Below are 12,837 nucleotides of genomic sequence, written 5' to 3'. Positions count from 1 at the left end.
ACAAAACAGAAGCTGTTGAAGCTGCTGAAGCTGCTAGAATTTCTGAAGCTGCTAAGAATGATATAATTCAAAGCAAAGTTAAAGTAGCTGCACTGGAACAATCTGTAAAATTAGCAAATGAAGCTGCTAAAGCAATGAAAGATGCTGAAGCTGCCAGAGCTGCAGAAAACAGGACCGTAATTTGGTAAAATAACGCTGTAAAATATACTGTCTGAAAAGTTAGAGACATTAATAATGGACAAAAACTCGTGTGTCCGAAAATTAAGAGTCACGAAAAATTATTTTTGCTAAAAAAAGGGGTGTCCGAAAACTTAGAGTGTCCGAAAACATAGAGTAATTACGGTACAGGTACATCCCTATAAATTCTTTAAATGCAGCATGTTTTTTTAATGACAATAGTCAAATGCATCGAATAATACATGAAATGTCTCTATCAAGCAAACAATGTTCAATGACTCGCCAGTGTTGTTTGATCATGTAAAGACAGTTAAGCATACATATTTTCTAATTGACCTTGATTTTTTTGTCAAATAAATTAAGTAATCTAAAATTATGTTCAAACTGATGTTTAATCTATTATTCCTTGTCTATGTAAAAAAAGTATAGTGTTTTTATAAAACAGGCATAACATGGTAAAACAGGCATCACAAGGTGAAACTCACTATAGCTCTGATTTCTTTCAAAACACACATAAAACATGTTTTGTAACTTAAAATACAATACAAGGTCAAACAATTAAAATGAAAACAAAAGAAAACTTTAGAAACAATTAAATGCTCAGCTTTTTACATTGTTTTCGGATGTAATTCTACCTGTTCCATAACCGTAAAATAAAGCAGGATTATCATTTGATAAATGTATTCCATTTGAATCATAACTGCTACATTGTGTAATGAAACAGTTACAAATGTAATAAGAGGTGTGTTCAGATGTTATTTGGTCAAAAGTTTGCTACAAATGTATATTGGTGTAAAAATTATCCATCTTACCAATAGTGTTGCTTTTGTTAAAAGACAAGTCTGCATTTAATCAGGGTTCGACACTAAGGCACGAGAATGTAATTTAAAGAATGGCTTTGTTCAAGTTTGGATTTTCGTCCGACAAATCAGTTAATAACAAAGAATCCGACGCTTTAACTGACACGAAACGTAAATATGAAGAAACACGAAAACGTCAATTTTATCCTAGATGGAAAATCGAGTCAGTTCCCATGGATTGAATTTGACGGACAAAAGCAAAAAAGTTTTATTTTATTGTTTTACTATATGCATAAAAAAAATCTGGTGTTCACTGATTATTTACTGATAAATCCTGATTTAACAGTTACATGACACAATTGTGATCATTTGCTACATGTATGTCATTTGTGGTCCAGTAGACATCAGGTTCGGGCTAGTACATTTTAAGAGGAGCTGGTCCGACGGTCTTGCTGTAAAAAAAGTTAATGTCGAACCCTGATTTAATGGGAAGTTTTTATGATGACTGTCAATCAACTGACATATTCTGGTTAACTTTTCCTATAATTTTATGTGATGCACAGTCAGAAAATATAAAAACAAACATTTTAGGCTATGGTAGCCAGCACTTATAACCTCTGATGAGGAACATCGGTAAATAAGATTCATCTGCTAAATTTACAACAAAACACACTGTAATCAAAAAAGTTATCGATGAAGAAATAAATATTAAAATAAAGAAAAAAATGTGTACAAATTATCTCCAAGACTATTACATTTGATCTATTATTGCATAATTAAAATCTGAAATATTACACTTTATTTATTATTGCATAATTAAAATCTGAAATATTACACTACATATTATTGCATAATTCAAATCTGAAATATTACACTTTATTTATTATTGCATAATTAAAATCTGAAATATTACACTTTATTTATTATTGCATAATTAAAATCTGAAAGCAAATTACAACAACGAGTATTTATTTTTATGCACTTTTAGGGTTATGTAATTCTTATGTTATACAAATTTGATTTAATGCTATTAGTGTCAACTAAAATTTGAGACCTACTGACCATTCAGAAAATAAGCAACTAATCGATAACTAGACATAAGTCCCTAGCACAAGGATGTCCCAACATTCTGCATAAATTTTGTTTGAAATCTCCAATTAAGTAGAAACAACATTGGTGAGTACTGCAAATTAATGTTATCAATTCATGTTTTGCCTCCTTGTTGTAAATGTATAGGAAATAGTGTAACAACATAGAATAATTTTTTTTTGTTGTTGTTGAGATTAATGAAATCCTATCTTAATTTCCAAGTTGCATTTTGGAATTGTCATTGCATATGTGCATGTGTATGTATGAAATCCTTATTTAAGTTCAATGTAACATATTAGAAATGTCAATATATATATGTTCATGTGTATGTGTGAAATTACATCGTTATTTCCTGATAGATTAGAACTGTAAATTACCTATGTGTATGCATGAAACCCAGTATACTAGAACTGTAAGAGCATATGTTTTATGTGTATGTAATAATTCTTTCCAACATAGACCTTACGCTGACCTGCATTATTTAATACATTAAACAACTGTCATGATGAATGTATAAGATTTTGTCATGAAGTCAGATTTTAATTACTATTATGATGTGATTCATCATCTGAAATATGTGCACACATACAAGTTTATATACATGACAAAATCTGTGAATGGTATTGTTGGTTAAAGTGTACACAAGTTTCACATAGGAACACAACACACCTATGTACAGTAAACCCTTTGTATACATGATATAATAATGGTGTTTGTTTATATTGTACCGAGTCGAACATTTGATTAATTTCAAGCTGTTGTTACATTGCTGTATGCAACTATTATTATAATGAGCTATCATTGTTAATGCAATTTTTTGAAAAATCAAATAGCTTAAAAATGCATGCAAAGGATGAGAGACATTAAAAGGTTGTTGGTTGGAAAAAAAAAATATATATATTTAAGTGTATGAAACTTATCTAGCTTTTTTGTTTTGACTGGATTGATAACCACATGTTTGTATGGACTAATTGTTATGATAACATTCAATAGTGTGAATTTAGCTGTGTTTTCTTTGTATATAATGAATGGTAACACTGAAAGATGAAATAAATTTGCACGATAGGAATCAGAGAGCAGGAAAAAAAGAAATAAATTATCAAATAAATAAAATGCAAAAAAACGCATGAATATGCTTTTTAAAAGCTTCACAATTAATAGTTATTTATAGAATGTTTTTTTTTATTGTTCATAGAGTATCTTCATACTTACTTTTCTTTATTATTGTATACATTATCATGCTATACAAAAAATAAAGGAATATATATGTACACATTTCAGAGATAAAGGAAGATATAATATTTAGTGTACACATATCAGAAATAAATTAGGAAGATATAAGTACACATTTCATCTGGACCCTCTATTACAATCTCATTCAATCCCATTCTTACACTGCTTTGAGTTTTTGCAGTTTTGTTCAGATGACTAGAACTTGGCACAGACATTTTAGTGTTTTTAATATTATTACAAACATACTGGTAAGAAGATGCATTTTATGAGATTGTGTACATATACTTTAGCTTTCAAACATTAACCAGACATTGTTTATGTTACATCCATCAAGGACCAAAATATCCACTTATTTGTCAAAACTGCATTTGTCTTAATGATTTTTAGTGGTTTAAATTGCATGGTTCATTTTATGGTAAAATCCATTTTATGGTAAAAAAGGGGTAGAGAGCGCAGGCCAACTTGGTCCTTGTCCTTATATTAATTGAAACAAGGATTTGTTATATAGATATGTATATTTCTATTTTGTCATAGGGCTCTGTGTGTGTGTTTTCTCTGGGGCAAGGTGTTTTATTATTCATTATAACTTATCATGCCCCTTTATATTATAATTAGTTAATTCTTATAATTTATAAGAATTAACTAATTATAATATAAAGGGGCATGATCATGATATTTGACAAAAATTACCTGCGTAAAATAGAAGCAATTTTACTTTTTTTTAAAGTTGTTATTATTCTATTGTAATCCATGTAATTTATTTACGAAACAAGTTGCGTGTATTTTTTTCACAAAATCAAAATATTAAGATTGTTTCAAACATATAATATTTTATTTCAATGTCAAAGTCAATGTATATATGTGCATTTAACAGCTTTATTTGCTATTAATTAACTATTTTTCCTACAACCAGTACATTTTTTATGCAATTTACCATTAGTATGCCCCTTCAATGATTCCATGGGCCATGAGATTATTTTATTATTCCTCATAGCTTTGTCTGTAAAACTCTTGATCTATACAATATTTATTGGAAGTAGTAATGGCGTTGAAAAATGGTTTCAGATAAAGACATGATACAACAAAATGTTGGCCTTCAAAATTATGTAAAGAAAGCAAGATAAAAAAACATGTCATGAAGAAAACAAGCATCAATTTGAACATTTTTTTTGCTAGCCCAGGGGATCTTTGTTTTTGGTTTTGTATGTATCAGTTTTAGAGGCCTTTTTATAATACTATGTGTGTTCTATGTATAAATAACACAATGTGAAATAATTCAACAGAAGCTTGATTGACATTTCAAAAATGCATAAAGATTTATGTTAACAAAGGCTACAGGATACTGAATATGTAAAAAAGGATTACTTTAATATTCATAAGTATTAAAATACTAATAAAGGGAATGGAATGGGTATATTCATGTATATAATACTTTTTATTGTCTCAATATTACCAATATATAACACATGTTTATATTGACATGTGGCAAACATTAGGAACCAAAAAGAACAGCACCTTGCTCTTTCTGTCTTGGTTTTAGCACTGATAAAAACAAAGAGAATATAGACAGGGCCCATGTTAATCCACCAATTCTTAGGATTAAGAATAAAAAAAAGATTAAAATTCAATAAAAAAAATCCAGTCTGCATATATACAAGGCAACAATGGCTGTGTCATTCACCATATTTTCCTTATTTCTTAATTAAGAATTAAAGGGATCTTTTCACGCTTTGGTAAATTGACAAAATTGAAAAAAGTTGTTTCAGATTCGTAAGTTTTCGTTTTAGTTATGATATTTGTGAGGAAACAGTAATACTGAACATTAACCATGCTCTAATATAGCCATTATATGCATCTTTGACGATTTTAAAACCTAAAAATTATAAAGCGTTGCAACGCGAAACGATTGAATAATTTGGAGAGTTCTGTTTTTGTCGTTAAATTTTGTGAAACTACGAAGATTGCTTATATAACGTATAAAATACGTCAAGAATGTGTACCCGGCGGAATAGCTCAGTAGGCTAAAGCGTTTTTACTTCAGGACTCTGGCAGGACTCCAGGGGTCACTGGTTCGAAACCTGCTCCGGGCAATGTTCTTTTCCTTTTTTTTATTTTTTTTCTTGATTTTTTACTGGAGCTTTTACGATCCAATGTTTACATTTATCAATATAAAGCATTTAATGAATAAGTTAAAAAAATGCCAAAATCTGTGAAAAGGCCCCTTTAAGAGGGGGTAAAAGTTAATCTAGACGTATTACCAAAACTCTAACAACATAATTTAAATAAAATTAAAATAAAATTCTTCATCTTAAATCTGAGAGTAAGCTGGTCATATGGTCCAAGAAAATAATTGTAGTCAATCCATGTAGTACCTTTGTATTTTTGCTAATTTTCTATATTGTTATAAAGTAAAATCAATTTTCAATATTATTACATTTCGCCTACTGAATGTAATAAGTCATATAACTGACATTTTTATACATTTTTACTTTTTTCCATTTTTGTGTTTATTAAGGTGAAATACATCAACTGTTAAAATATTAAGTCAACCTTTTTGGTAAAAATAATGTTTTTATCAAATTTTTTAAATTGACATAACAAACACATGTCATTTTCTGAATGTAAAAAGTAGTGTAACTGACATTTTGTTAAATTTTCAGGAGAAGCAAAAAAATGTTTTATTAAAATAATAAACCTTTTTCCATATTCAAATTTTCTGATTAGTATTATAATAACACTTGAAAAACGAAACAAAACTCCAAATCGATATGTCTTTTTTAAAACAAAAACAAATTAAAAAAGGAGCAGTTACCCTAATTTCAATACTGAAATATTTTTAGCGCAAAAAATAACGTAAGTGCTCTTACTGTATTTTGGATAATGTCTGAAAATATGCATTCCTGAACAATTCACAAAATGTCAGTTACCCTAGTTTACATTCAGTTGTTTGAGAAGACCCATGCAATAACAATAAGTATTTTTTTTACAGAAAGTGTGACTATATTAACACACACAGTTTTGTTGATACTTAACGTTGTTTTAACATTGAACTGTCTGTATGTGTACACACTTGCTTTCTGTGCTTTCCAGAAGTTTGTATTTTCATTGCTTTAGAATATTCTTTGGCATTCATTATTTGTGGTATTTAAACAGCATAGATTGATTAAGCCTTTCATTTATTTTTTTATTTTCGTGGATATATAATTAAGTTTATGTGTTTGTCAAGCTAAACTGATAAAAGAAGTTTTGATCAATGTTTTCCTTAAAAACATTAATTTTGACACTCAGAGTCCACAACAAATTGATAGATTTTCATGATTTTTCAAGATTTATTAAAACATTTCCTGAAGACAAATTGCACATGTGGACAAATTTTAGTACATGCAATATGATATGATAGCAACATAAATAGTCCTATATATACATAATTAATAATAATATGTTCATCCTATTTGGCGCATCTAAAATCTGCAAAATGAATTCAACATGTGTATGCGTCCAGTAGGGTGGCATATAGCACTCGCACGATCAGACTGTTAGTCTGTCATTCCGTCTTTCCGACATTTGTTTCCAGAGTTTGTTTCCTTAACACGCAGATATTGACTTGATTTTTGGTTTGTGAGTCAACCTGGATGACTTACAGATCATGTTTGAGTTTCATTCAGGTCCATTGATTTTTGGCAAAGTTATGGCCTTTTCTCTAGAATAACAGTTTTTCTGACTTTTTCCTAAACGCTTGCAGATATTGGTTGACCTGATGTTTGGTGTATTGTCTAGTCCAGTCTTTCCCATCAATTGATTTTTTATGCTGTGACATGCCTTGGACTTAATATTTTTTATATAAAATAACTTTCTTGATTTCTTTCCAAAACACTTTGAAATACTAACCTGATTGTTTTGGAACCTCCATAACCTTCAGATCAAGGCTGATTTTTGTGCTGACCCTTTGATAGTTTATGAACTTAAGAACCAGGGAGGGGTGTCTTACAAAAGGGGGTATTTCACAAAACACAGCTCTTGTTTTTTATTGCTCACTAGCCCATTTGGCCATGCATCCAAATAGGAGTAGTTGTTTTTTCTGTTCATTTGTGTTAAGTTTACATATTTTACAACATAAACTGTTATTTTTGGTTTAACAGTTAATATAAGTACAAATAGTGCAATCAATGAATGTGTGTGGCACAAATAGAGAACAAATATGTACATAATAAGTTTTATTAATCAGCGCCTTGGGCTTGCCTCTGATTTAGTCAGTTAAGCAACTGATCAATATGTTGTGGCCTGAGTAATATGCAAAATCTAGGATATGTTGATTTTTTAGTTGATTAACTTTCTCTTAAACACATTTTTATAAGATGAGTGATTATTGTGTAAAATTAAATGAAATAACTAAAACAATAATTCAGATTTTATTAATTTTGTAAAGAACAAGACAATTTATAAGACAATTAATAATAATTGTTTTATATTCATTTTTAATACTGCATGAAATGTATAATACATTTATTATTCAGATTCAAATAGAAATATCAACTATAGCTTACAAATGACAATCTATCTCACAAACTCTGGAAAGCACATACTTTATAGCACTATATCTTCTGTATGTGTGAATAAAAATTTCTTCTGAAAAATAGCGTTTGTTGTTGTATTTAACATATAAGAATTCTCACAATACCATGACCTCTCTCTTACTGTTTTACCTAAAAATGTTTCCATAAACAAGTATTCCACCGTCGAAGACATATGCCCCCCCCCCAAACGTGACCTTGACTTTTGACCTGAAAATCAATAGGGGTCATCTGCCAGTCATGATCAATGTACCTATGAAGTTTCATGATCCTAGGCCTAAGCCTTCTTGAGTTATCATCCGGAAACCATTTGGTGGATGGACTTACAGACGGATGGACAGACAGGCGGACTGACAGACCGACCGACCGACATGTGCAAAACAATATACACCCTTTTTTCGAAGGGGGGCATAATAAATTGCAACAATATGGATATATCCATATAAATGCATAAGTTATATACTGCAAAACCAATATTAATTGTTGTACATTAATGTTCTCGGATTTTGGTGGATCCGCTCAAGATTTAAATAAAATGTTTAAGAAACATTGATGTCTCAAGTCTTATAATAGTCAATTATAAAAAATAGGAATTGAAGATCCAACAAATATGATCGAGTTTACAAATCCACACAATTTCATGTCAATTAAATACATAAATCCACAGCTAAACAATCCAAAAAAGAGCATAAGAAAAGAACATAGTCAACAAACAGACCTGAAGTTGTTCACTATGGCATTTGTTAATCGGAGAAAACTCAAGTCATAAATACCAAAACAAATGTTAACAAGGGACAAAATTGTCACAAAACCAGGTTTTCAATTGGAAAAACAAGTCTGATAAAGGGAGACAACTCAAACTGAACTGATTTTTTAAAATTAACCCCCGTTGTTTCAAAATGAATTATTTTTAGTCGTGGCGGCCTTGACCTTGGAGATATTGACGTAATTCTTTCGTGCGACACACCGTATAATGATGGTGAACAAATGTGCCAAATGATTTTAAAATCTCACAATGAATGACATAGTTATGGCCAGGACAAGCTCATTTATGGCCATTTTTGACCTTTGAACACAAAGTGTGACCTTGACCTTTGAGATATTGACGTAATTCTTTCGTGCGACACATCGTCCAATGATGGTGAACACATGTGCTAAATAGTTTTAAAATCTCATTATGAATACCATAGTTATGGTCTTGACAAGCTCTTTTATGGCCATTTTTGACCTTTTAACTCAGAGAGTGACCTTGACCTTGGAGATATCGACGTATTTCTTTCGCGCGACACACCGTCTAATGATGTTGAACAAATGTGCCAAATGATTTTAAAATCTAACAATGGACGACAAAGTTATGGCTCGCACAAGCTTGTTCCGCCCGCCCGCCAGCCCGCCAGCCCGCAGACATTCGCCAATCTAATAACCAGTTTTTTCCTTCGGAAATCCTGGTTAAAAAAGCTATGTTTTACTAACGTAATAATATTGTCAGAGCTTTGTCAACTTGCATTAATTAATTTTGCATGGAGGTCAAACTTATACTTTTTACATGGAAAAGTGGTGTAAATTAAACATATGTTAGCAGCACCGACTTGAGGCCAAGTTGTATATAACAATGTGCATTTGTTTTTCTGTTTGTTTCTTTTTTAATATTCTGTGACATTGACATATTCTTTTTGTTTAAAAACATAATTTTCTCAAGACTAATCAGCATACTAATTTATATTATCATAAGTTGAGCATTGTCGATGTACTGAAGAAAAAACAAATTAAAAAATGCGACCTTTGACCAGATGACCTCTTAATGAATATACATCTTCCTTTCCTCCCAAGTTAAACCAGCATACCAGTTAAGCTGATGACCAGCTTTGACATTTCAACCTGGAAATCAATAAACATCTACCTTTCCCCCCCCCCAAGTAGCCATCATACCAATTAACAGGACAGCCTTCTTTGTGCAGGATCCAGGTTTATTAATGAATGGCACAATCTTTGGCCAAATCTTCCTATATTGATCATTATGGCATCACAATGGTCTACTGAAAAAAGTAGTCTTTTTTTGCGTGGATGAAATTAAGACACTGTGATTTGTTTAAAGATATCAGTTTTATCTGAGTCTTTATACATCTTAAATTAAGATGAATTCTCCCTACCTTGACAACAATGGTCCAACAGTGTCATGGTCTTTGGTCGTGCTGGCTAAGAACACAGCCATCATGGCGCTGGGAGTAACGACAATGTGCTGGAAATATACAAGAAACATGGGGTTATAAAGAAGCACCTACAAAATTGTAATGCTAGATAAATTGGACATAAGTCGAGAGCAAACAAGAGTCAGTCTTCGTATTTTGGTATTCTGGATTTTCGTAATTAAGAAGCTGTCTCCCATTCGGGAAGGTATCACGAGTATCCCGGGTAAAAAGCGGTCCGTCTAAAATGCGAATATGACTCCTATCCACGGATTGACCGAAAAGTGCGGATATGGACGAATACAGGCAATATCGACACTTTTTCTGCAATGTTTAATAAAAAAATACACAATATGTGTTAAATATGTTAGTATTGTCTCAAAATATAACAATTTAATAGACATTATCATTTTTCCAACATAATATCATTTTAAAATCGATAATCCACCGAATCCAACAATTGTTCTCTATATATTATAGTTTATTAGTACGTACAAATATGCACGTCATTTTATTTATTCAAATGAACAAAGGATATCGTAGTGCTAAATTTAAATGTTTCAAGAATGATTATAACCATTATAGTTGCGCTGTTATTGAAAAGCAATGCATGTCTCGCTAAAATTTTAGATTTTTCGTTAATATTATGTTTTATAAGTGAATGTAACAGCTGTAATATTGATCTTTAACATAAAGGCTTCGTATTTAAACGTTTCGGGATATTGAATATGAACTGTTGAAATATTAACGAAAAATCTAAAACTTTTGCGGGACATAAATTTCAAGCGTGTTAGATATGAGAATTCTCTGAAGGTAAAAGAAAAGAAAACGGCTAAATACATTGTAGACAGCATCTCATTTAGAGACACTTTGTGTGCAAAGCTTGGGAATAACTCAAGGGCTGCATTATTTGACATTTTGCCACCAGCTGAAGACCATCATTGTGATGTACAAAGTGACCTCAACATTTCAAATTTTGAAGAGGTTGAAACAACCAAACACATTGTTTATAAATCTGACAGATACATTGATTTATTAAGTACTTTGAAAAGCGAAAACATGTCTAAGCCAGATTTTGACCATTTTTTGTCCCTTTGCACCAATGAGATAATAGATGAAATTGAATCTAGGACAAAAGGTCAACATGAAAACACATTATGGACTTTTCCCAAAAAATTAGAATTACTGCCTCCTTGTTTCATGATGTAAGCACTAAAATGATCACAACTAATTCAGAAAACATTGTAAAAAAAGTGTTTGGTGAAAACAAATCTTTTGACAACAATGCTGTGGCATGGGGTAGAAAACATGAAACATTCGCAAAGAAAAGATACATAGCATACACAAAACTAAAAGAAAAGACAAATATTGTTGTCTCTGACATGGGCTTAGTTGTTTGCACTGACAATGTCTACCTTGGTGCTAGTCCATATGGTCTAGTCAGCTCTGGGTCTGACAAATACTTAATTGAGATCAAATGTCCATATAAATGGAGAAATAGTAAAATAAGTGAAGCTTGTCACAGTAAAGAGTTTTGTTGCTATGTAGATACCAATGGGGATATCCAGTTGAAGAAGAATCACAGGTATTTTACCCTAATTCAGGGGCAAATGGGTGTTTGCAAAATTCAAAAATGTCATTTTGTCATGTATACTGTGACAGATTTTGCTTTAATAACTGTTCATTTTCGAACTTTTTCTGGGAAAGTCTGTTAAACAAACTAAAAGAATTCTATTTGGTTGAAATCATCCCTAAACTATTTTGCTAGGAAACAAAAACCTTATATTCAATATTAAGAATTGTCCATATTCAAAACAACATAAAAATGCAATATTAACTAATTGAATACCATTTAAACTTTGCAGAGAATTTAAAAATATTTGATAAACAAGGCTTGTCACCATAGGATGACATATGCCCCCTTTTTCCACATTTTTTCAAACCTAAACGCAAAGTGTGACATAATTTCCGACAAACAGACGGACGGACAGACTGTGATCACTATATGACCATATTCGGGGGCCTAAAAAGTAAATGTATTAACATACATGTAGCTATTACCATTGAACTCATTGTGACATTTTCAACAAAAAATGTAAACCAGCACACAAAAGTGTTAATTTGATGTGCAAAATCATTTATATTTCAGTCATTTATAATGGTCGAGCATAAAAAATAACACACTATTATGTGAAATTGGAATAAGACATCAATCTTGGAAATTAAACTGTGTTGTTTATTTCAATAATGCAAAATAAGTAAAATAGACACTTGCATATATAAATGCATCATAAATACAAATTGATTTTATTTAAAAACTGGATGTTCAATTGAATTTTTTTTTAAATTCTCAAAAAATGAAACCATGTAAACCTTACAATAAAGCTTCTAGTCACACTAGTAAATATAAATACAAAATAACATCCCTTTTAATGAAAAAGTCAAGAAATGTTGCTTATCCTACTAAAATTAAAGAGAGAATAGTACAAAAATAGATCCAGAACATAAAATGAACAGATTTGGATGATAAAATCACCCAAATGATTTTCATTTCAAGTTTGATGTCTTATTCCAATGTCCATAATATAGTGTTTTATGCACGTTCATATAAAATTGCAATAACATATAAAGACAAGACAAGCATTTTGAATCAACAGCTATAGTTTAAATGTCATATGCAAGACAGAAGTTGAAACAAGAAGGATGATTGCATTTGCAACTAGTTGCATGGACTTGTATACACATGTACTTTAAAATATAAATATTCATCTGCACGTGCAG

At 30.8% G+C, this 12,837-nt stretch overlaps 1 pseudogene; it reads left to right on the top strand.

The window, feature by feature from the left end:
* Window positions 1-10,005: 10,005 nt before the first annotated feature.
* On the top strand, window positions 10,006-11,771 carry LOC127864389 (uncharacterized; annotated as a pseudogene).
* Window positions 11,772-12,837: the final 1,066 nt, after the last annotated feature.

Source organism: Dreissena polymorpha, chromosome 1 (assembly GCF_020536995.1).
Source record: "Dreissena polymorpha isolate Duluth1 chromosome 1, UMN_Dpol_1.0, whole genome shotgun sequence".
NCBI classification, from domain to species: Eukaryota; Metazoa; Mollusca; class Bivalvia; order Myida; family Dreissenidae; genus Dreissena; species Dreissena polymorpha.
Note: the sequence above shows the minus strand (reverse complement) of the source record. Positions and strands in the feature narration are given on the sequence as shown.